The following is a 26,968-nucleotide window of genomic DNA, read 5'->3' as shown; positions in this document are numbered from 1 at the left end:
CCTCAGCCTCCCAAAGGCGCGGGATTACAGGCTGAGCCACCGAGCCTGGCTCTTTTCATTTTTAACATGGTAAAAGCCCCTTTCTTCGCCTTGATCCTAGTGAAGATTAGATAACAATTTTAAAAAAAACCTAAGCTGTGCCCAGGGTGGCCCAAGCCTGTAATCCCAGTACTTTGGGAGACAGGCAAGAGGATTGCCTGAGCCCAAGTGTTCGAGACGAGCCTGGGAAACTTGGTGAGATCTTGTCTCTACAATGTATCAAAAAATTAGCCCAGTGTGGTAGTGCATGCTTGTAGTTCCGACTACTTGGGAGGCTGAGGTGGAAGGATTGCCTGAGCCCAGCAAGTCAACGCTGGGGTGGCTGTGATCATGCCACTGCACTCCAGTTTGGATAACAGAGTGAGACCCTAAAAAAAAATAAAATAAAATAAAACTATAATGATAACAAAAAAACATAATGATATCAACAACAGAACTGACAATAACTTGCTCTTATTTAGTGTTTGTTTGTTTTGAGTTGGAGTCTCACTCTGTCGCCCAGACTGGAGTGCAGTGGCCGCTCCGGCCACCGCAGCCTGGACGTGCTGGGCTCTGGCGATCCTTCCACCTCAACCTTCCAGGTAGCTGGAACTACAGACGCATGCTACCACGCCCAGCTCATTTTTGATTTATTGTAGAGATGAAGTCTCACCAAGTTGCCCAGGCGGGTCTCAAACCCGAGTGCTCAAGCAATCCACTCACCTCAGCCTCCCAAAGGCGTGGGATTACAGGCTGAGCCACCGAGCCCGGTTGGTGTTTGCTATGTCTGTATCATATATTCAAGTGATGTCTGTATCATATATTATATAATTGTTACTGATAAATATAAATTGTATATTATATATAATTATATAGTATATTCTATGTTATATACCATATACTATACATAAATATAGTTAGTATATATAAGATATACAAGTACATTTTGTTCTATGCAATCATTCTATGTGATAAGTACTCGAGTAGTCCATTTTATAAATGCATTATTTTAGGAAAAGTAAGACTATGTGTCACCTTGCAAGCTAATGTGCCTAAGATACATTAATAACTAATAAGTAATTGGGCAGGATTGAAATCAAATTTCAGGCCATTTGGCTTTAGTCTATTTTCCTTTCTATATTATCACAAGTAATTCTTACTCATTCACTTAACATTCAAGCAGGATTTTATATATATATATTTTAAATGTGCTAGGCATTGTTCTAGGTTTCATGAAGAAATTAGGTAAAGTCAAATTCTATAGGAGATACTAATATATACCCTACTTTCAAAGATTTGCATTCTGGTAAATACCTGGTTAATTGTCACAGAGAGCTTTCACATGAAATATGATCAGAGATAAAATATGTCACTACATTAGGTAACTTGATTATTTGGAGACATGGTTACCCAATCTGCATGAAACTTTTATTTTGCAGTCATAGCAATTAACAAGAAAAAACAGTTAATCGACCTGGAAATGAGAAGGTATTCCAGAATAGTGATTGAATACACATCCGTTTATCTGCCTTCTTTATTTTTTAATGAAAAGTTCTGAATAGTTCAAATTCATTAAGACTAAAGCGACAACTTCATACAATGTATACTATTCACCTTGACTTTGAAATGTTAGTTTACTATTTAGTTCAAGGATTTGTGCAAGTAGAAAACATCCACATATTCAAAAACATTTAATGAGTAATCCTGTGAGCCTGGCTGAGGTTATTGCATATCTTTGTCAAGAAGAGCTTTCATTCTGGTAGAGAGACAGAAAAGAAACAAAAAATGAGAAAACTATGTAATATAAAATATGGTGACAACTTCTTTGGAGAAAAAAAGTGAAAAGGGTGATGGGAAATATATGTGTAGCTAGTGGCAATTTAAAATAAGAAGGACTGGGCTACACAAGAATATATATGTATAACTAAAATTTAAGTAAATACAGAAAAAAATAACAAAGCAAAATTATATACAGGCATGTGGTTAAAACAAACATTTTGGTATTTATATCTTTTAAAGTATAAATAGTAAGATATTTTATATTACATTTTTTATAAAAATGAAATATAATTTCTTGCAGTTTTATAACCTACTTTTTCATCTTAACAGCAAAGTACAAATATATTATATACCTATGTTATTAGCACATTATTCTAAAATACTTGTTCTTTAAGGTTTTATGATTCTAACACACTTCCCAATGAGAAGAATTGACTAGAATAACTTGGAAACGCATTTCTGAGCATAACTAGTATATTATGTTTAAGGTCTTGGTGGACAACTATGGCAGACCAGTGTTTTTTTTTTTTAAATTCCACTTCCCCATGAGATTCTATTTTCCATCACACCATTTTCTAACCCTCTCATTTTCATTAAAAATGGTACATATACACGATGGAATACTACGCAGTCATAAAAGGAACAAAATCATGAATTTTGCAGCAACCAGGATGGAACTAAAGTCTATAATACTGAGTGACCTCTCACAGAAACAAAGATCTGAGTATCACATGTTCTCACTCACATAATGGACCTTTAACATCCAATGTAATACTATAAGAAAATGGCTGACAGTAGTGGGAAACTATGGGGGGGAGGGAGATGGGATCAATGGCAGCAATATCTGTCTGGGGACAGGGAAACACCTCTTATCAACAGGGTGCTTGAATGAAATGTACTTGTATACCTAACCCTTAACTGTACCCCACAACTCCATAATAAAAAATACTGATTAATAAAAAATAAACTTTCATTTTACAATAATTTTAGTTATTGCATTTCATTAAGTGAATATGTAATAATTTTTATATTGTTATACATTCATTTTTTTCAAGTTTTTTTACTATTTTAAGAGCACTGTGGCAAATATTGTTAAAAGTATATTTTATAAATATCTATACTTATTAGGATACTTAATATGGTAATCTGTTAAAAAGTGTGAAGAATTTTATGATTCTAACACACTTCCCAAAGAGAACCACCACACATTGTTCTTTTTAAAAATAATGTATGTAATACCTCAATATTAGTTTTATTTTTAACTCTTTTCAATAAAAATTAACAGAAAAGTTTTGATTTACTTTAAATTTGACAATTAAATATTTGTTCAGTTTATTGACTCTCTAGTTCTTAAGTGATTTACTTGTAGCAGTAATTCAGAAACTTTTTTCTTAGTGTGTGGAGCTTTTTAAAATCTTCAGATGTTTCTATATTTGAGGAAGGACCCCCCCATAAAACATTTATTTATTAAAACATTGTATCTATTCTTACATGTTTAAACTTCAGTCACCTTTGAAGAAGTACTCTTTGTTTAATGAAATACACCTATCAAGATGCTCTTTGCAATGCTCTAAACTGTTTTTGAAGTCTTCAATTATGTTGCCTTTTCCTGCTTCTGCTGTTTTTGTTTTACCTCTTTTACACTGGCAAAATGGTTCCCTCTGATGACTTTTTTGTTATCGGGAAAACAAAAAAAAAATCACTTTGGGTGATATCACAGTGAGTGTGGGGCATGGGGGTGATGCTGTTTTTGGTAAAAAATTGAATAATCAATGTGGTGTGGGCAAGGGTGCTTGCAAATCACCCATCAAGAAATGGGCAAATGCCTTGAAAGACTCAAAAACCAACAACAAACAAAAAAACACTGAAGTCAAATACAGACTCTCAAAACAACATTAGCAGGAACAATGATGCAAATGGTTTCTCTGAACACTTACCTAGCTGGGAAAGTCTGTGTTACAAAAGTCCACCCTCCAAAAGATAATTCTGGTTTTTTTTTGGGGGGGGGGTGTTCCCTTCTCATAGCATAGAAAGCAATCTTCTGTTATATGTTATCAGAAAGTTTTTCTTAAGAGATAATATGATTTTTTTTCAAGATATCTTTGAATTATGGAATCAAATTAAATCCATCTTAATTTTTCAATTTCTTTAAATATGTAAGAAAGGTTTTGTAAAAGGCATTGCTAAAATTCACATATAGGGAAGCCAACACAGTATTATTGATTTGTTTATTCTTCTCTATCTAAATATAATTAGCTAAAATTTTTTAAAAAACCCATATTAAAAAGGAATTTATTTGGGGAGAGATTTAAGAAACAGAAACAGTCAAATGGCACATTTCTCACAGAGCAAACCAAGGTAGAAAACCTCAGCAGCTGGAGCACCCCAGCAGTTCAATGAAGCAGGGTGAGATGAGGATGCAACTGACAACCCACAGAGGACTATAGGCATACAAGTGTAGTAGGAAGGAGACTGAACAGGCAGATTATTTTGTAGCCAGGAATCGTCCTTTTCACCCAGGTTGTGTGGGAAACAGAGCATCCTCTGGATATGAGAAATGATGGTGTAAAAATTTAGGAACTCAGCACTCACTCAAGCACTGGGAGACCTCCTCTCCTACCAACCTCAAAGTCTATTCCCACATGAGAAATGGCCTGGATACGTAAAAGCAGAGTGCTGCCAGAGCCCACAAGGAACTAAAAACCCATTTGAGTTCTGAATGTCTACCGTCAAACCATCCCCCAAAACTAGTTCCCTGCAAACGGCACTCAGAAGTCAGCTTGCAGACAAGAAGGAATCCCAGAAAGCTGCAGCTCAAGTGTGAGGCAAGCTACAGTGAAAGACCATGTTGCTGAAATAATTTTTGAGTTTTGAATGTGGACAGACTAGCAAAAGTAGGGACGCCAGGAGGAGCCCTATCATCCTGGTAATCCTTTTCTGCTCACATGACTGCTGTGACAGTTCTGCCATTTCTGTAGCACTGCCACAGTAATCAGGGCCCATCTACCCTCCCATTTCCCACTGAGTGTGCACAGCTGGGGGACTGGAATGTTGATTAACCAGTTCCAGTGGGGTAGAGGGATATTACTGCAGAAAACAAAAACAAAAAACCCCAAAGACTGAGTTCTGAAGACAGACTGTATCAGACAAAGAAAGAAAAGCTGGAAGCAGTGGGAGGGTAGTGAAACTGTCATTTTGGCAACCTTTTTCTCCCTGTGTGAACTCTTTTATATAATAGAAAAGATGCAGATGTCCCTAATACTTGGTCACAGCAGCCAGTGTACTTATTTCCTACTGGGATAGCCAATGATATCTGCAGGTGGAGTGCTAGAGAGTGATCCAATCTGACCTAGTCATCTGTGCCCAGCTTTCCCCCCTCCAATCCCTTTCAAAAGCCCCAAAACTAAGAAACTTTGGGAATTTCCATAATCTCATTTATTACCTAGGTTATTTATGGTGCACTTCCCCGGAAAAACAAAGGTCAAGCACAAAAGTCCACAGACACCATCACAGCTGGCTATCTCCTACAAGTACCACTTCTTGGTTCAAGGTCAACTGCCACAGCCTATTACAACATATGAGACACTAATGCAGTCCTTGAGAAGGAGATGAGAATAAAATCCATGCCACCATGCATCTCACAGACTAGTTTGTAGACTAAAGCATCTGAGAGCTTCTCCAGAAAGTCATTTGGAGACATCAATGACAAACTTCACTTAGAATTCAACCTCTTCACCTTCACATCACTGAATATTTTGCAGGTACCCATCAGCACCAGCCAAATGATGACAATCTCATAGGATAGCTAGACACAGAAAAGCAGCAGGATCCGAAGTAGAAGTAGTTAGGCTGGGAAAGGTGGAGTGTACCACAACAGGGGAGCACTCTGTGGTTTAAAAAAAACCCACACACAGAAGTCCACTCCAATGATAGCAATCTTATTTAACTAAAAAACAACAAAACAGCAGCAATAACAAAAAACTTTTAAAAAAGAAGAGTCTGCCATCAAAGAAAAGAAAGAATCAGCAAAAAAAACACTGACAATTCCCAAAGCCTTAATGAGTCAATATCAACAAAAGAGCTTCCCAGATCCCAAGCAATGGAACTCATCCAGAATGTCCTGTCCCTGATGACAGACAAATAATTCCTACTATGGATGGCAAAGCCAGTGAAGAAAAGCCACAAGAAAATGGAAGCACAGATCATCCAGGAAATGAAAACAGTGCAGGAAATAAAAGCAGAACTGGCCAATATTAAAAAGTCCACTTTTAACTCCTGGAAATAAAAAATTATTTATTGATATTTTGAAGCACAATGACAATCCCGAGCTGCAGAACTTAACAGGCAAAGAAAAAAATCTCAAAGCTTGAGGATCAAAGTATTGAACTAACCTAGTACATGGGTTTTTTTTCTAATTTCTTATACAAAATGAGAAAATTCTCAAGAAGAATGAGCAAAGCCTAGGAACGATTTAGAATTATATAAAGAGACCAAATCTAATTATCATCCTTGAGAGAGAAGGGGAAACTGAGAATACCCTGGAACAAGCCTTTTAAGAGTTCATTTGGAAAAAAAAAATTATCCTATCTTGCTAGAGAGATGGTCATACAGATGCAAGAGATCCAGAGAACTTCTATGAGATATTACATTAAAAAGTCCATTCCTAAGACATATAATTCACCTCCACAAGGGAAGCATAAAAGAAAAAAAAAATCCTAAAGGCAGCTAAAGAGAAAAGACAGTCTACCTTCTGAGAAAGACCCATTAGAATTGCAGCAGACTTCTCAGCAGAAACCTTACAAAACATAAGGGACTAGAGTACCGTATTTAATGTTCTTAAAGAAAAGCAATTCCAGCCAAGAATTTACAATCCCACCAAGCAAAACTTTTTTAACTAAGAAGAATTAAAATCCTTCCCATTACAATAAGAGAATATGCCACCTCCAGACCAGACTTTTAGGATATGTTTCAGAAAGTTCTAGGCACAGAAAGGAAAGAATGGTTTTACCCATCACAAAAGTACAGGCAAGTACAGAGTTAACAGACCATAAAAATTAAAAACAACATCTAAAAATCAAAGCAGCATCTTAATAGAAGTATGAAAAGTACAAACACCAATATATCAATAAGTAACTTGAATTTGAATGGGCAGAACATGACACTCAAAAGACATAGACTGGAAAATTAGATGAAGAAACATAATACATCCTTCTGCTGCCGTCAGGAAACCGGTCTCACTGCAAATAACACCCACGGTGCTACTTACAGAAATGGAGAAAGATTTCCCAGGCAAATGGAAAATAAAAAAGAACAGAGATAACTTTTCCTATATCAGACCAAACAGAATTTAAGCAAGTAAAAGTTGCAAAAGACATTGAAAAAGAATACATAATGATGAAAATCTCAATCCACAGCAAGAAATTCCATCTTGAATATACATATACATGCATCTGACATAGGAGCAACTAACTTTGTAAAACAATTGTCAACACTTGACCAATTGATCTAAAAGACATCTAAAGAACACTTCACCCAAAAACCACATAATATGCATTCTTCTCATCAGCCCATGGAATATACTCCAAGACCGACGACATACTAGAGCATAAATCAAATGTGAGCAGATTTAAAAAGTTAAAATCATACTATCTCATCAGATAGCAGCGGAATAAAAATAAATATAATAACCAACAAGAACCCCAAAACAAACACATACATGAAAATTAAACATGCTTTAGAATGACTTTTGGGTTAGCACAGTAATCAAGGCAGAAATAAAAAGATTATTATAAACAAGTAAAAAAAGACAACACAAGCAAAATTTCTGAGATACATGAAAGTAATGCTGAGAGGGAAGTTTATAACATTACCTTGCACATATCAAGAAAATGGTGAGATTTCAAGAAAACAGCCTAACATCACACCTAAGGGAGCTGCAAAGTCAAGAATGATCCAATTTTATTATCAGTTAAATATTTTAAAATAAAACTATTAAAATAAACTCAAGTTGACTGACAAAGAGACCAAAAAAAATTGAAAAGATAACCAAGACAAAAAGCTCTTTCATTGAATGGATAAATAAGATGAATACAGCCCTGACCAAATGGACAAACAAAAGTTAAAATAAACACAATTAGAAATGTAAAAAGATGATATCACAACTGACTGTGCAGGAATTCATTTTATAAGATTACCAATGATTGCTATGAACATTTGTACGCAAATTGTTAGGGTTCTGGACGGGGTGAGGGTGTATAGGCGAGGGGAGGCGTGCAGCACTGCCAGGGCTGGCAAGTCAGAGGTGCGCACTGGGAACAGAGAAATCCAAGTAGACGCAAAGAGTTGCAACACACAGAGGTGAGAGAAGAAAAGATTTATTTAAGAAAAGTTCACTCCCCACAGACATGGAGTGGGCCTACACTCCAGGTGAGTGTGGCGTCTCGCCTCCCAGAGTCCCGGTTTAAAACCTTTTCTTGGAGATGTTGCACGTGACTGCCATGACTGCTGTGACTTCCTTATCAACCACCTGTGGATGTCTTGGAGAACCTGTGACACAGAGACCCATTAATGTTTGCCCACATTATCGTAGCCCCTAGAGAAGGGCGTGACAAGGATTCTAATGCTCCTGCACCTTCCCAAATGACATTCCTTAGAGCTAATGGAGGGAGTACCTCCCCTTATCTCCTAGGCATTCCCAGTGGGTAGCTTCGAGGGATCCTTGGCTTCCCTGTAGATAGTGCTCAATTTACTGGGAGATCGAATCCCTACCTGCTCTCCTCTGAGCAGTTATAACTTTTGTAATTACAAGTTTCGTGACTTTTACAGTCCTTGCCCAATGCATGATGTCTTAGGCCTTGTAAATTCCCTTTACTCTAGGCAAGCTTGATTGCCACTATGAGATACCTCTGATACCTGGAAGTCTGTTTCTGAAAAGACAAAGTTGGTAAAGTTAATTATACCTAAAGTGTGCATTTCTCCAAAAGCATAGCTTCTACTTTCTCATCATTGTGTCAGGGTTAAAGAACAAGATGAAAAATGGCTTCCTACTCTCAGTCTGTCCTTTCACAAATCAATTAGAAAATCTAGAGGAAATAGAGAAATTCCTGGTGTCACATAATCTCCAAATATTGAAACAGGAAGAAATTGAAATCCTAAATCAACCAATAACATTTCAGGAAATTGACTTAGTAACAAGAAATCTCCCTGCCAAAAAAAGCCCTAGAGTAGATGATCTCTTAACTGAATTCTACAAGACATACAAGGAAGAACTGATAACAATCTTACTGAAAGTATTCCATGCAACTGAGAGAGAATGAATTCTCTTTGGCTTTTTCTATAAAACCAATGCTATACTAATACCCCAAAATATTAAAGACCCAACAGCAAAAGAAAACTACAAGCCAATTTTCCTGATGAATATAGCTGTACAAATATCCAACAAGATTCTAGCAAATCACTTCCAACAGCACATTTCAATGATCGCCCTTGACAAGCAAGTAGGCATCACTTCTGAGATACAAGGATAATTCAACAAATATAAATCAATAATACAATCCAACATATAAACAGGTGTAAAACCAATACCCACATAATTATCTCATTAGATGCAGAAAAGCATTCAATAAAATCCAGTAATCCTTATTAATAAAAATCCTTGAGCATGTAGGCATAAAAAAAAAAAAAACTCCCAAATAATGAAAGTTATCAATAACAAACTGACAGCTAACACTATACTTAGTGAACAAAAGTTGGAAGCTTTCCACTAAGAATTGGAGCAAGTCAATGATACCTTCTATTCAACATAGCATTCCTTCTAGTCAACATAGCACCAGAAGTCCTGACATAAGCAATCAGGCAGGATAAACAAGTTTGATAAATTATCAGGATACAAAATCAATGAACAAAAAGGAGTTGTGTCTCTATACACCAAAAACAAACAGACTGAGAAACAAATAAAAAATACAATTCCATTTACAATAACTACAAAAAAATGAAATGAAATAAAATAAAACAAAATACCTTGGTATTTACCTAATGAAAGAGGTGAAAGACCTTTACAAGGAGAACTACAAAGCACTGAGCAAAAAAATTAAAGGGGGACAGGGAGAATGTGGGGTGGGGAAAAATTAAGGATAAAACAAAGAAATTAACAAAATCTTATGCTCATGAATTGGAATAATTAATATCTCAAGATGGTCCATTCTACCCAAGACAAACTAGAGACTGAATGTAATTTCTATCAAATTGCCAGTGTCAATTTTCACAGACCTAGAAAAGACAATAAAGAATTTCATATGGAAGCAAAAAATAGTCCAAATAGCTAAAGAACTACTCAGTAAAATTAAATTAAAATAAAATAAAATAAAAAAGCTGAAGGCATCACACATGCAAGACTTCAAACTTTTCTTCAAGGCTACAGTAACCAAGAGAGCAAGGTACTGGTACAGAAATAGACACATGGACCAATAGAACAAGACAAAAAATCTGAAAATACAACCATGAATCTTCAACCAACTCATCTTTGAGAAAGCTGATGAAAATAAATATTGAAGAAAGGAAACCTTTTTTAGCAAACGGTGCTGGAATAACTGAGTAACCACATACAAAAGTAAGAAACAGGGCCACTACCTATCACCGCATAAAAAAATTAACTCAAAATGGATCAAGGACTTAAATATAAAATTTCTAACTATAAGAATCTTAGAAAAAACTTAGGGAACACCCTCCTGGATATTAGTATAGGCAAGGAATTCATGACGAGGTACTCAAAAGCAAATGCAGCAAAATCTAAAATATACAGGTGGGATCCTATCAAACTAAAAAAATTTTGCAGAGCAAACCAACCATCAAGAGAGTAAAGAGACAACCCATAGAATGAGAAAAAAAAAAGCAAGATATAGGTCAGACAAAGGCCTAACATCAAGGATCTACAAGGAACTCAAACAAGTTGACAGGGAAAAAAACAAATAACCAAGCCCCTTTAAAAAGTGGTAAAATGACATGAATTGACATTTCTCAATGGAAGACTTTCAAGCAGTCAACAAACTTATGAAAATATGGTCAGCCTCACTAATTGTCAGAGAAATGCAAATAAAAACTACAATGAGCTACCACCTCACACTAGTCAGGATGACAGTCATAAATAAGTCAAAAAACAACTGGTTTTGTATGAGACCACAGAGAAAAGGGAATGCTTCTACACTGTTGGTGAGAATGCAAGCAGTTCAACCTTTGTGGAAAGCAGTGTGTTACTTTCTCAAAGAACTAAAATTTGAAGCATCATGTGATCCAGATTCCCACTGCCAGGAATATACCCAGAGGAACACAAATTGCTCTACCAAAAACAACTGCACATATATGTTCATTGCAGCACTATTTACAATAACAGAAACATGAAACTAGCTCAGATGTCCATCAAAAGTAGACTGTAGAAAGAAAATGTTGGTACATATACATGATAAGATATTACACAGCTATAAAAAAGAACACAATTATGTCCTTTGCAGCAGCATGAATGAAGCAGGAGACCATCATTCTAAGTGAATCATCACACAAATGCAAACCTGAATACATGTTCTCACTCATAAGCAGGTTCTGATCACAGGACACATGAGCACAAAGCACAAACAGACTCTGGATACTGCTGACAAAGGGAGGTAGAGAAGAGGGATAAGGGGCACACAACCACACACTGGGTACCAGGTCCACTACTGGGAAACAGAGGACTTGCTGGAAGCCCAAACTTAACCTGCATGCAATTTACTTAGATAGTAAACTCTCACATATATCCCACAACTCTAAAATTTAAAAAAAAGAGAAAAGAAAGTAGCAACAGGTTTACAAGCATTCTAAACTGCATAAATTTATTTAAATTAGAGTATCATACCAACATGAATAAAGTATCAAAGAATTGGATATTGAAAAAAGTGCTAAAAAAGGAGGAGAGGACTGGGGGGAAAATTGAAATTATTTGATTTTATCATGAATTCACATTTTCTCTTTATGTTTTTCCTTTTTGATAAGTTCATATCATAATTTATTTTCTTGATAGTTCTTAGAACTCAAGCACATACTTTTCCTGAGTTCACCTCGAGATCCTCAGTTTGTAAGATGAAAAGTAGCACTGATTGGAGATGGTTTTAAAAAGACAAACAAAATGCAAGGGATTTCTATGACTTTCTCTGCCCCAGAGAGTCTACATGTTCTATATATTTGCTTATTTATTTCTGTGCTTATTTACTGAGTACACCGTAGCAACTACGTCTTTTGTTTTATTTTTCTAGTAAATGATGCTTCAGCAGGCTTGCTGTGAAAAGTAGTTGATGTACTATAAAGCAAGAACAATAACACTCCTAAATGTCATGCTTGGCTTTGTTAGGCATCTTCTTCTAGCTGAATTTCTCCTGCTGCACCCTGGTTTGAAAACTCATACTATGCTTTCCTCCTCAACTTTCTTCAAATACATTTAGAGTTAGCCGAATACTGTGTCATTGTATGCAAATATTCAATGCTATTCTAATTCACAAAACTTAATGAAAGTATACTAACAAAAGTAATTACCCTTTAATTTAAAATAAAATAATAGCGTTGGTCTCTAAGAATATACATTGATAGTTATTCCCCAAGCTAACACAAATTGCAAGATGTAAACCATTCTTTTGGAGGAGATTTTTCTGCTACTAACAAAATACAAATCAATCATTAAATAATAAAACCAAATTTGCCTTTAGCTACATGAGATGTGAATTAATTGCTAAATTTATCATTTAGTTTTGTCTTGCTGTCTGAAGATTTAATAACTTTAGAAAAGCCATATTGAGTTTAAATAAACAGTAACATTTTGGCCAAAATTTTGCTACATTCAAAAAGGCCACTCAAATTAAATAAAATTAGCCTAAATGTTGAAATTATAAGGCTATGAATAGCATGATTTTATTTTCAAAGTTGACCCTACAATCCATGAACATGGAATGTTTTTCCATTTCTTTGTACCATTCTTGATTTCCTTGAGCAGCAGTTTGTAGTTCTCATTTTAAAGGTCTTTCACTTCTCTGGTTAGATAGATACCAAGGCATTTCAGAGAGAGAGAGAGAGAGTGTGTGTGTGTGTGTGTGTGTGTGTGCACGCGCATATGTGCGTGTGTGCATACACTAGCATATCTATTGTTAATGGAACTATGTTGTTTTTTTTGAGTGGGAGTCTCCTCTGTCACCCAGTCTGGAGAGCAGTGGCCGCTCCCGACCACCGCAGCCTCGACCCGCTGGGCTCCTGAGATCCTTCCGCCTCAGCCTTCCAAGTAGCTTGGAGCTACAGGCGCGCGCTTTCACGCCCGGCTCATGTTTTTTTATTTATTGTAGAGATGAGGTCTCGCTAAGTTGCCCAGGCAGGTCTCGAACCCGCGGACTCAGGCAATCCACTCACCTCAGCCTCCCAAAGGCGCGGGATTACAGGCTGAGCCACAGAACCCGGCAGGACTGTGTTTTTTATTTGGTTCTCTACTTGAATATTCAAGATGTCCACTTCACATAAGGCAATCTATAGATTCAGTGTAATACTCATCAAATTACCAACATTAGTTTTCACACTCCTGAAACCGACAATACAGAAAGTCATATGGAAACAGAAAAGAGCAAAAGTAGCCAAAAGGATCCTTATAAAATAAACAAAACTGGAGGTATCATCTTTCAGACTTCAAACTTTATTACAAAGCTACAGTAGCTAAGATGGCATAGTATTGGTACAGGAATTAGCACATAGACCAATGAAACAGAACAGAGATTTTGAAAGTAAAAACATGAACTCTCAACAAACTCATCTTCAACAAAGACACCAATGATAATCATTGGGGAAAGGAGAATATACTTACCAAACGGTGCTGGAAAACCCAGCTAACCACATACAGAAGGATGAAACTGGATCACTGCCTAATACCATATACAAAAATCAGCTCAAAATTGATCAAGGACCTCCAGGTAAAACTTCAAACCATAAGAATCCTAGAAGAAAACGTACAAAACACCCTTCTGGATATCAGAGTGGGAAATTAATTAGTGACTAAGTCCCCAAAAGTGAATACTACAAAAACTAAGATAAACAGGTGAGAACCTCATTAAACTGAAAAATTTTTGCATAGCAAAAGAAACCATCAAGAGAGTCAAAAGACAACTCACAGAATATTTGCAAAGCATGCATCTGACAAACTTAACATCGGTGATCTACAAGGAACTCAACCAAAGTGAAAGGAAAAAACAACAAAATAAAAATGCTAAAAAGTGGGCAGGGCCAGGCGTGGTGGTTCAAGCCTGTAATCCCTGCACTTTGAGGGACCGAGGTGAGAGGATTGCCTGAGCCCATAGGTTCAAGACCAGCCCAGGCAACATGGTGAGACCTCGTCTCTACAATAAATAAAAAAATAGCCTGGTGTGTTGGTGCAGGCCTATAATTCCGGCTACTTGAAGGCAGAGGCAGAAGGATTGCTGGAGGCCAGCAGGTCGACGCTGGGGTGGCCATGACTGTCACTGCACTCCAGCCTGGGCATCAGAGGGAGACTCCAACTTAAAATAAGTAAATTAATTAAAGTGGGCAAAGTACATGAACAGACACTGAAAAGATGCCTTCAAGCAGTTAACAGATACATGAAAAACTGCTCAGCCTTACTAATCATTAGAGAAATACAAATGAAAACTACAATAAGATACTACATAACTCCAGTAAGGATGGCTATTATTAATAAGTCAAAAACCAACAGGTGCTGGCGCAGCTGCAGAGAAAAGGAAATGCTTCTACACAGCTGGTGGGAATGTAAGTTAGTTCAACATCTATGGAAAGCAGTGTGGTGATTCCTAAAAGAACTGAAAATGTATCTTCCATAGGATTCATCAATTCATTTCCTGGGAAAATACCCAGAGGAACTCAAATCTCTCTACAAAAAAGATAGCTGCACATGCATGTGTATTGCGGCTCTATTCACAATAACAAAAACATGGAGCCAACGATTCTGCTCATCAAAACCAAAATGGTTAAAGAGAAAAAGTGGTGCATATACACAATGGAATATTATGCAGCCATAAAGTAGGACAAAATTATGGACTTTGTAACAACTTGGATGGATTTAGAGGCTATAATACTCAGTGATCTCTCACAGAAAAAAAGAACTGAGTACCACAAATTCTCACTCATAAGCAGGTCCTGAACATTTACCATAATACTATAAGAAAGGGATTGGCAGTAGCCAGAAACTGCCAGTGGTGGTGGAGTTAGAACACATAGCATCCATAAGGGTACCTGATCTCAAACCAGGTGAAGTGGGGACTAAAGGGAGGACCAAACTTTACTTGTACAATGATCACTTGTGTACCCAATCCTAAATTGTACCCCCCATCTTTAAATAATGAAACAAAATAATAAAAAATAAAAAAGGAAAAGAACATTAAGGGATCTTTCTGAAGTGAAGATATGTTCTAAAATAATTGTGATGATGGTTGCAAATTATCTGTGTCATGTTTATTAGAAACACTGAATTGTAAAACTAGAATGGGTGCATTTTATGGTATGTAAATTATAACTCCATAAAGCTACTTAAGAATAAAAACTAGAGCATTCATAAACCTTGAGAACTTAAGAGACTCCAAGATACCAAAAAACAGTTGAAACTGAAGGGCAATGATGAATCCCATGAGGATGTAATCTTAGTAATAGACATAGAAATTATTAGCTTGTTCTCTTTTTTGTAGAGCTTATAGTTAACAAAGTACTGCTATATATACTTTCTTCAGTTGGGACACCCTGATATATTTCATTTGACTCTATCATTTAGTATCTTTAGATAAAGGAGATGTGAAAAATGAAGTCATGCAACAGTGGCTTTAAAAAAATTCAAAACATTAGTATATATCTTCTCTGAAACCTGGTAACTCAGGGCTGTTTGGAGCTTTTGATATACTTTATCTCCTAAACCTACCATTTTCTCTTTGTTTTTATCAATTCAGAGCTTTTTCAAGCTGTGAAACAAAGACACAGTGAGGGCTCTAAGGGGAAAAAAATTACACATTTTTTTTAAGCCACTGAAAACCCAAATCATAAATATTGGAGACTAAAAACCTTTTAGGTCATTGATTCTGCAGTCTCCCAAAGGTGGAGCAATAACTGAACCAACAGAATCAGTTGCTCAGGAATAGAATGCCTATTAATATCAATTTAATGTCTTTGCCCTGAGAACACAATTTACTTCTGAGTGGACGCTGTGGTGGTTGCTAGTGGAAAGTAAATAATCTCTCCTCTTTCAAAGCATGCATTTAATGAAGAAGAATCCCTCTTATAGCAGAAATAATGTACTTTCCCACACATCCACATTTCTATGACTAATAAAAGGGATTACCAGGCAAATGGAAATGTAGTTTACAATTGCAATAGCTCACACCATTTCTTTTTACCTCAATAAGTATATCAAGCATTTATACCTTAAAACTACTTAAAAGTCAACTTTTCAGTTCCTGTATTCCTTCTACAGTGTATAATGAACACTTCATCATAGCAGGTAACAAATTTTATTATAGCTTTAATGCTTAAAATTCCATCTGTTTCCACAAACAGAACATGAATACAGGAAAGCAACTATTAATCTCAAATGCACCAAAAAAAATCTTCATTTTAAAGGACTTCTAAAAGCCATTTTTAAATGTCCTGGCAAGGTCTATTGATGATGTATGTCTTATGCCTCAGTTTTAATTCATTGGTTACTAAAAGGTCATTCATGTCTATCCTAAAGATATACGTAAAAGAAAGGCACTATTCTTTTAAAATGGGAGAATATACCTAATTTGGTAATAGGCTAAACAAGGATTATTTACCTATTTCACAATTACAAGCAAGTAAACAAAGGACTTTGGCCACAGAGCCATGGAAATCTTTATCTAATTACCCATTCACTTGTACCTCCAGCAAACATTCATTGAATACCTACTCAAACACACTGTTGGGCCCTGATGGTTTCAGAGATGAAAGACAGTCTCTGTTTTCCAATAGCTCACAGTTAAGTAGATATAGACAAGGCAGTAAATACGCAGGATACAGAGTGAAAAGATGTATCCACTGACTAATCAGAGAGAAATCAGAGAATGTTTCTCCAAGGAGAGTTTTGAATACCACCTAGGCATTAACTAGGTGAGAAAGAAGAAGAAAAGCATTATATTTAGGATAATCTTGCCTAACATATCATTTCCTGCCATCTTATAAATAAAAATACAGAATCTAAGAAAAGTTAAGCGGCTAATGTAAGGTTACTTTATAACTCAGCCTACAATAAGTAAAGGTTGTTTCACTGAGCTGGGCTTGGTGACTCATTCCTGCAATCACAGCACTTTGGGAGGCTGAGGTTGGAAGTCACTTGAGAACAAGAATTCAACGTTAGAATTAGCTAATGATCACACCACTGGACTCCAGCCTGTGGAACAGAGCAAGACTCTGTTTCCAAAAAAAATAAATAAATAACTATTTAATTCAATGATAGCACTTTCTGTGTTTTTCATATACACACATAAGTAAATATAATATCAATAATTAATAATAATTGCACATATTTTAATTGTTTACAAAGTAAGATGTTTAAATGATTATAGTTATAATTTTATATTTGAGGATTAATTTTTTATTATATTTTAAATTCTAAACCACTGCTCATCACATTTGACTGAAGTATAATATCTAAAAAGGTTTTTGCGTGTTTGTTTTAAATTAAGCAAATAAGTTATTAAACTATGGAATGAGAGAGTATGATTTTTTTTTAATGTTGTCCACCTGTATTATATAGCCTGACTAAATACCACAGGCATGAAAATATAAATGCAAATAAAGTATATAGGTTCTCCCAAGACATGATCATCACAGCTCTCCTATATAAAGCAGTTGCATCCCTAATCTACTTACATAGTTCTAAATCTAAAGAGTTTTTTTTGCGATGAGACTAATATGTTGTTAATAGTGACGAGACAAGAACTATTAAAGATGCATCCAAGGTGTATAGACAAATATTTAACAACCAGCTTCCTAGGAGCAAAGTGCTCCGATCTGTAAGTAGCATTTCTTAATTTTGTGGTTTAAATACTTTCACAATGACTAATTTTTAGTTACCAATACTATATCACTGAACTGAATTCAGAACTGAAAAAAGATGCACACAATAGGATTTTTAAAACCAGTGTGACTCAATTGTTGCATGTCACTGGAAACGTTAAAAGGATCTTATCATATTTAGCCAAGGCAGTAAAAGCACCAAATTAAATGTCAGTAAAATCATAAGATGTCACAGCCCAGAAAGGTAAAAGACCATTGTTATAAGTCAACAGTTATTAAAGTATGCTCTACTAAACCTTGAAGGTTCCCAACTCCCTTTCAGGAGATCAATAAAGTCAAACTATTTTCTAATAATTTTGCAATCCAATTGCTTTCTACTGTGTAGATTTTTGTAGTGCTAGTATAACAGCATCAAGGGGTAAAACTATTGGTGTTCTAACACAGATCAAAGTAAGTGACACTAGGCTATCCTTGTGTTCTTCTCGACCACTAATTTGCAGTGAAAGTTTCACTTAATAATGTGCTGGATGAAGTAATAAAACATCAATTTTTTGAAAGGACAACTTTTGTGTACATATCTTTAATAATGTACATGTGAAGAAATAAAAGCATACATAAAGAAAGCATGTCTGTTGTTTTCAGAAATATGATAGTTACCTTGAGGACAATTCCTGTGCAAATGCTTGAATTGTGAACCAAAAATAGCTGCTTTTGTTTACAGAAATCCTCTTTGCTTAATAGAAGAACTGACAAACTATATTATTCACATTTGGAGAATTGGCAGAAACTTCCTTAAAAAAATGTATGAAATGAGCCTGCCATTTCTAGCAGAGCAATTAACATCATTTGTTGCCAATAATAATATTTGAGCTTTCAATAATGATACATAACCATTCATTCAGTTGCAACATGTCTAGTGTACACTTTTTAAAGAGACATACACACCCAGTCCTTATTAGCAGCAAGAATCCTCTGTGTTTTTGAGTACAGCTTTCCAACCCGAATGCCAGTACTGAGAAAAATTACTCATTCATTTTAAACTGCTTCTCATATTATGCTAATGCAGGGTGATTATTCATGTTCCCCACTTTTCTTGATTATTGCTTTTGCCATGATTTTTCTCCTCCTGATAATTTTGCTATTAATCACCTATAATGAACAAAGAGTATGACTAACAGAAGCACCTTTCATTGTATGGAAAAGTATAAAGAAGCAGATTTTTTTTTTCCTATAGCTGTATTGTACAGGTCAAAGACCCTGCAACTAGCAGTGCCAATGTCTTTCATCAGACATGCAAGCAATCAATTCAGACAGTTTTTAACCCCATTACCAAGAGTCTGCTGCTGCTAGCATAAACTGATACACAATGGCTTTAAAGAGGTAATTAACAGATAGTTAAATATTCATATTATACATAAAAGGGTTAAGTGCTTTTGTGAGTGGGTATATCCAGGACTTACTGACAGACTCATTTTGAAATAGAGATGCAATTGACACGTAGAGCTTACAGGGTAACTGAAAGGAACCTATTTCCAATTTTGACCGTGTAATCCTAGGAAACTAGATCTATACTTAATTATTTCTTTCTGCATTCAAAAAACAAAATGTGTCTTTTGTCTGTTTTATGCCATTTTGTAGGATATAAAGATAAGTCAATTAATGATCTAACTTTCAAAAGCTTGCACTCAAGTGGATAACAGAAACTATTTCTTGAAACATAGACGTTACATGAAATTCAAATCGAAGTATCCATAAATAAAGATTATTAAATCAAATCACTCATAAGTGGACACTGAGCACCTATCATAATACTAAAAAAAACGGTATTGGCATTAGCGGGACAGGATTGGGGGAGAAGAGGAGCGTAGGAAGTGAGGGAGATGAGGGGGAGGGTGGGAGTGACTACTCTACTTCATTAGGAGAGGGATTGGAGCACATAACATCCATAAGGACGCCTGATCCTAATCCAGGCTAAGTGAGGTCCAATGGGAGGCCCAAAATTTTACCTGTACCCAAGCCACTTACATGAATAAATAAACAAACCAAAAAACCTAAGAAAACAAAAGAAAAACCACATTTTTTTGAAGGAGGTCTCAGCAAGTGATGCTGACCTGTATTCCACATTCACTCTATATTGTAAATGGTGAATAAACCCTCGATGGATGACATTGGAAGAATTCTCTCTCTTCCCTTTTTACACTTGGAAACTGAAACAGTTGATTTTCTGCACTCGACTTTGCCATTTGCTAGGAATAAAACCATTTTTTATTTCACTTCCGTGAAGAGAGATTTTATCCTAAGCACATATCCATTGAAGGGATTTAGCTTCCTTATTCGTCTTTCTGGAAAGTGAACTGCCCCTAGGAAATAAGGGTTTGTGGAATTCCCAGGTGCTTTTCATCAATGTGGAAAAAACTTATTCATTTAGAGTCATGACCTAAAGCCAGATCTTCCAACTTAATTTCTTTTCAGTAATAAAAATAACAATATTTCAGTTTCATATTTTATATTTTTGAATGTTATTTTTTAAATTGTTCAGGAATTGTGGCAAACATGGGTACAATCCATTAACCTCCCTTACAGACCACCAACAATATGTGCCCATTTATAAAATACATTTTATAAAGCTACTATTATGTACAATGAATTGCTCCAAGGACTAACAGTGATAATACAGAAATGCACCTTGAATAGAACCCTATGAGTTCTTATCATGATAACCAGCAGCAGATGAAAAGATAGAAGCTGATATATATAAATATGTGTATATATACACACATATAAAAATGTGCTTTCATACATTTCTCTTTCAATATTTCAATAACTATATAATTGGAGAAGGTACTGAATAAATGTGTTGAATGAATAAATACATTAATAAAAGACTGGAGTGGAGCACGAACACTAACGATTCTTGTACTCTCATTACTCCATATATGTGGGTTCCAAAACTGAATATTCAAACCATTGTGGTTCAAAAATATTTGGAAAAAAAAATAACAATGCCACAATAGAAAGTAACACAAATTGAAAAAATACAGTGTAACAACTATTTGCATAACACTTATACAAATATTAGGTATATAAAAATTGATTATACAGATTGAGTTATTCTTCTCATACTCAATAAATCAGGAGATAATAAATAAAAGGTTGGGGTAAAATGCTTGCTCCTAGAATAACATTTTCTCAAACCTAGCTGCTGAAATGACCTTCTGTAACCTGCTGACCCATTTTATCTACTAGCTGCTGAAAGGACCTGCCATGATTTAACTCTAGTTTTATTTACCACCATCACTGACCAATCAGAGGCTGTCACCTCTCAAAATTAGATTTATATCCCAAATAATATGCACCATTTAAAAAAATACAACTCCCAACATTTGTTTTTATTTCTGAACATACCACAGACCACAGAGTCTATATGTATGCCCTGAGTTGCAATTATTTCTCCCTCCCACAAAAAAATCTAAATTTAAAGATTCATCTTTATATATTATTTGACTTTGACAGTTATTATAAGTAATCCAGAGATTATTTAAAGGATACAGGAGGATTTGCATACATTATGTGCAAATATTTCACCATTTTTATAAAGGACTTGAATGAACATCCATGGATTTTGGTATTCATGAAGTCCTGGAACCAATTTATTTTGGATATTGAGGGACTACTCCATTTCAGTAGGAGAAGACTGAATCTTTTCTGGAAGCAGAGAAATAAAATTCAAGGTCTCAGCTCTGTCACTTACCAACGATTGAATTCTCTTGGCAAAAGTATTTAACATTTTCTAAGTCTCAGTTGCAATAACTGTAGAATGGGGGAAAAAATGTATGTAGGACACATGAAGCTTTTGGCACAAAGCAGTATTTTAGGCATCAAAACCATATCTTAGGCATCAAAGTTCAGTTATTTAATGGTTTATTTTTTCAGTTAAGCTCAAACCAAATGTATTCACTGGGCTCAATACAACATGTCTGTTATTGTGAAACTTCATGCTGTGAAGACACAAGGAAAAGAAATAGTAAATGTAATATTTATCACTCATACCGGTAGTCTTGAACCAATCAAAAATATATTTGACGGTTAAATAAAAAACAGAGTTTCAAGGAGAAAAACATAGAAACCTGAGTCCAATCATAACTCATTAATTTTGTAACAACGGAACTGTTTACTTTGGAGTCAGTGAAAAAGAAAATATTAACACAATGAGATAGATAAATGTTTGTGAAATAATCAATTTACCTCAGAAAAGAATGAGTGATTTATTTATTTGCCCTTCAAAAAACTTCAGCATTCTTTATGTAATGACACTTCTATTATGAATTTGGCTTTCATTATACTCATCTATAGCATAAACAGTTACATGAAAATAACATTCATAGAAAAATAAATAAAAGATTTTGCTGACAAGTCCCTCAGTTGATGATGCAGTGCACCAGAAAACATTTTCCTTCCTTTGAATGGCCCCATTTCCTTGGTTAACTAATTAAGTTCCCTGGGGTAAATTCAATGAAGTGTGGGCTTGAGATAAACCCAGGAACCCTATTTAGAGAAAAGAATCCCAGAAGTACTGTCATGTCTATGGGAATGAGAAATAAAATTTTCTAAAACATGAGAAAAAGCTTATCATTAAGTAAACAGAAGAGTAAAATGTCAAAAGAGTTGTGGGATTCACCAAATAGAACGACAGAATACTTGAAAAACCAGGTAAACTAGGTAATGCCTATATATAGGAAATCAAAGGGGAAATAGAATATGGCTAAATGGTATTTTTAAAACATTTTTCTAATGCATCCAATCTTTCTCTGTTATTTTTTTCTAATAAGCCTTTTGGAAAGGTTTGCTGAGCCAGGAATATGTCCCTAAAAGCTGCACAATCACCCTTAAAACATGGAATCTAAACTAGATCTGCTGATTTCAAAAGGGCCTATAGGGGTAGTGGGTGGATGGTCTAAATCACCATTGTTTTGTTTTCTCTCTTCTGTTTTTTGGCTCTTTCTGGTGCTAGAGAAACTGATTCATTCCTAGTCAACACCAACTATTGGTAAAAATTCAAAAATAATAATAATAGAAATTTCTACACACAGTATTGACTTTAGCATTTTATTATCCAACCTCTTTTAATGAAATATAGATCTTCCCACCTAGGGCTGTTGCAAATCCCCTGTAATCCTAATTCAATTCAACCAATGTTTATTGAATTTATTCAATATATCAACTTAATAGTATTACTGTGCTTGAGGCTATGAATAAGATAAAACTCCAGTTCTCAGGGAGACTCTAGTAGTCCAGTGGGAAGGATCCTGGGTGTAAATGTAACCACTGACTTGTTTGTAAGAGATGTGTAAGAGGAAGTTTAGTATCAAATACATTGGTCTAGATTGGTGGTCTCAAACTGTACACACGCATGCTGGTGGTAGGCTGTAGTATTCCAAGGAAGCTGATTTCCATTGCATTGTGGTGTATTTTAAATTTTAAATGCATTATAAACAAAAAAATTTATTCTTCTATAAAGTCAAGTCCTACTTATATTTACAATAGAGTTACCATTTTTTATACATGTTTTTGCATTTCCAACCCTAAAATTAGTGGGTTTTTTTCCCCCTTTTTCCTTTTGCTGGCAAGAAATTCTCTCAATTTTTTTTAGAAAAATCATTTAAGTAATTTTCATATTTTAAGGGTATAGAATCTGCTGAATAGAATTTTGGATAGAGAAGTATTTGTTTCAGACCTACTAAGATATTGCATTGTTTGCTACACACACAAACACACACACACACACACACACACACACACACACACACACACACACACACACATGAGACATACATGTGTTTAATATATATATAATATATATACTATATATAAATGTGTGAGTAATGTAACAGTCATTCTAGTCATAGTATTTCTCTGACGTACATGGAATAATGAATTTTTTAAAATGTCATTTTTGGAGGAAAATAATATCATGTTAGGTTTCAGAATATTTCTATAAACACATTTTCAAATGCAATCTCCAGCACACAATAAAGCATTACAAGATAAAGCAATAAGATAGCATGATTAAGATGCAATAAGCCAAGCTCTTTAGCTCAGCCTGTAATCCCGCGCTTTGGGAGGTTGAGGTGAGTGGATTGCCTGAACCCACGGGTTCGAGATCCGCCTGGGCAACTTGGCGAGACCTCATCTCTACAATAAATCATAAAATTAGCCAGGTGTGATAGTGTGCACCTGTAGTTCCAGCTACTTGGAAGGCTGAGGCAGAAGGATCACCTGAGCCCAGCAGATCGAGGCTGCAGTGACTGGGAGTGGCCACTGCACTCCAGTCTGGGCAGCAGAGTAAGACTCCAACTCAAAAAAAAAAGGATGCAATGGAGGTTACACGTATAAAAAATCATATCATATAGAATTTCTAGTTGGTCTCAGTGAGAAGCAGTTTATTCAAATTACCCATACTGCAATTACTGGAAAAGAGTCCACGACTCCCCTACTTACAATATAAAAACAAATGGTATGGCTATTTATATTCGTTCCACTAGTTCATCCAGAAAGTATTTTTTTATCCTGAAATGTGACGGAAAAATACTTATTTGAGTAAATTTCTTATTTTGTGAAGTGTATAGCTTTATAGAAATCTCACAGGCTAACAGAAAAGTATACGCTGCACTGAGTACAGTCATGTAGATAAGTAATTAAAGGATATATGTTTATCCAGATAAAGTCATAACTCAAAAAGCCTTCAGAACATTTTTTTATATGTGTAATAATTTGGGTTTAATTAATATTTCCCCAAGCTTTCTATTTTCCTAGATCTTTTCTATCTTACTTTTTTTTTTTTTTTTTGAGTTGGAGTCTCACTTAGTCGCCCAGACTGGAGTGCAGTGACCGCTCCTGGCCACTGCAGCCTCGACCTGCTGGGCTCCAGCAATCCTTCCGCCTCAGCCTTCCAAGTAGCTGAAATTACAGGCATGCACTACCACGACCGGCTGATTTTTTGATTTATTGTAGAGATGAGGTCTCGCTGCCCAGGCGGGTCTCGAACCCTGGGGCTCAAGCAATCCACTCACCTCAGCCTCCCAAAGGCTCGGGGATTACAGGCTGAACCACCAAGCTCGGCTATTACTTTATCTTTCATACCACTCCCTAGTGACACAGAACTGCTTACTTTTTCCTTGTTATGCTGATTACTTCCATATCTCCAATCATTTGCATATCTCAGTTCATTGTTAACCTACATTACTACATATTTTTTATTCTTCTCTAGAGTTCTAGTTTCTTAGGTCTTGTAGTAAGAAAGAAAAAAGACTCTATGTTACCAATTAGTTATGTGACTGTGGTCAAATGACTGCACTTATCTGAATGCCATTATTATCAGCTAAAATATGGGTATAATAAATACCTTCACCTATGGTGATATGGTTAAATTTGGCTTTGATTACTTACACATATAATAAGAATCAATATGTGTTAACACCATTGGTAGAACTGACGGCATTTTCTTGTCATAATCTTCTTATGTATTCTTGTTGAGTTTATAATTTGTGTTTTGTTAATCTACTCAGAAAAATACAATTTGAAAAAATTGAAGTTCATTTTTATGTCCCATGCTGTGAGGAGAATCCTAGAAGATATTAAGCACAGATATCTATTCTTTCTAAATTTTATAGATTGATCAAATCATTAAGATCTCATCTCATTTAACCTCTCAGCATCACTTGATCATTAAGCATGCCTTCATCCTCAAAACATTTTCTCTTTGCATGTTCTGCTCTCTGTGTTGAATTTCCTGCATGCTCAACCCTAGAAGTTTTTCTCTTCAGCCACTATAAATTTTCCCTGGGTAATTTACATTGAGTCTCAAATGTATATCTCTTACATAAAAACAAGCAAACAAACAAAAAAACTATTTCTTGAACTCAAATGGTATATTGATTTGCCCACCTATTTAAGCATGTCTCACAGGTATGCCACATTCGACATAATTATAATAAAGTCATGTTTATGCATCCTTCTGAGTCTATTAATCTTACACTTTCCCCTAGCTCCTTAAATATCACCTTATGTTGTTTAGCCCAGTTTTCGAGTCAGAAACCTAAGGGTCATCTTTAATTCTTTATTACATTTCTGTGATTTAATTAAACATTGCTTTTTGTCAATTTAACTTGTAAAGTATGTCTTAAATATACACATTCATCATTCCTAGCATCACCACCCACATTACACTATCATTTCCTTCTTGAATTATTGATGTAACTATGATAGCTTCTGAATTTGGCTTCCTTCACTTTTTTTGCCACAGCAACTAGAGACAAATTTTAAAATGCAAATATGATTTTCTTAGTACCCCACTTAATTTTCTATATTTTCCAATGCATATCATTAAAGTAAATAAAAATTATAGACAAAACCACCCTGCTTTATTTTGTCTTCTTTATGTCTCTGACATTATCTAGCAATGACTCCTTTATTTGCATCCTTCAGTCTCTTAGAACTTCAATGTTCTTCCCTGCCCCTGCATTTTTACAAAAGCCTTTTTTTCTGACAGAAAATCTCCCTTAAGCCCAGAACTCACGAAACTCGCTCTTGTTCATCACATCAGTCTTAGAGTTAACTTTACTTCCTCAGAGTAATGTGTCATAATGCAACCTCCCCAAACTAAACCTGCAATAATAATAGTAATAATAATAATAATAATAATATCCTGTAATTATTTTCAGTTGTACTATATGTTTTTCTTTCATATATCTCATCATATTTATGATGAGACATATTTATGACTTATTTATGTCCTAGTTACTTGTTTGAAGATAAACCTCCTGAATTGGGAAACTTTAAATCTTGTATGCTGCTTATTCCTGTATCTGCATATTTTTAGGCAATAAGGTCTGATTTTCAGCATGGTGAAAAAGCTCCTACTATAGCTCCTTTCAAGCTACAAACTGGAGATCACTAAATGTGAATTCAGGAAAAGATGCACACAATTGATTTCAATGCATCACTGAAAACAGGATTGTTGTGACCTTTATTACAAAGTATTAGAAGCTTTCTAAACTAGGTCAAAGTTATTCTCCTTCTGTTTTTTTTTTTTTTTTTTTTT

The sequence above is a fragment of the Carlito syrichta genome, unplaced genomic scaffold, assembly GCF_000164805.1.
Source record: "Carlito syrichta isolate Samal-C Ts95f unplaced genomic scaffold, Tarsius_syrichta-2.0.1 Scaffold315645, whole genome shotgun sequence".
NCBI classification, from domain to species: Eukaryota; Metazoa; Chordata; class Mammalia; order Primates; family Tarsiidae; genus Carlito; species Carlito syrichta.
The sequence above is the reverse complement of the archived record's forward strand: the minus strand, read 5'-3'. Positions refer to the sequence as shown.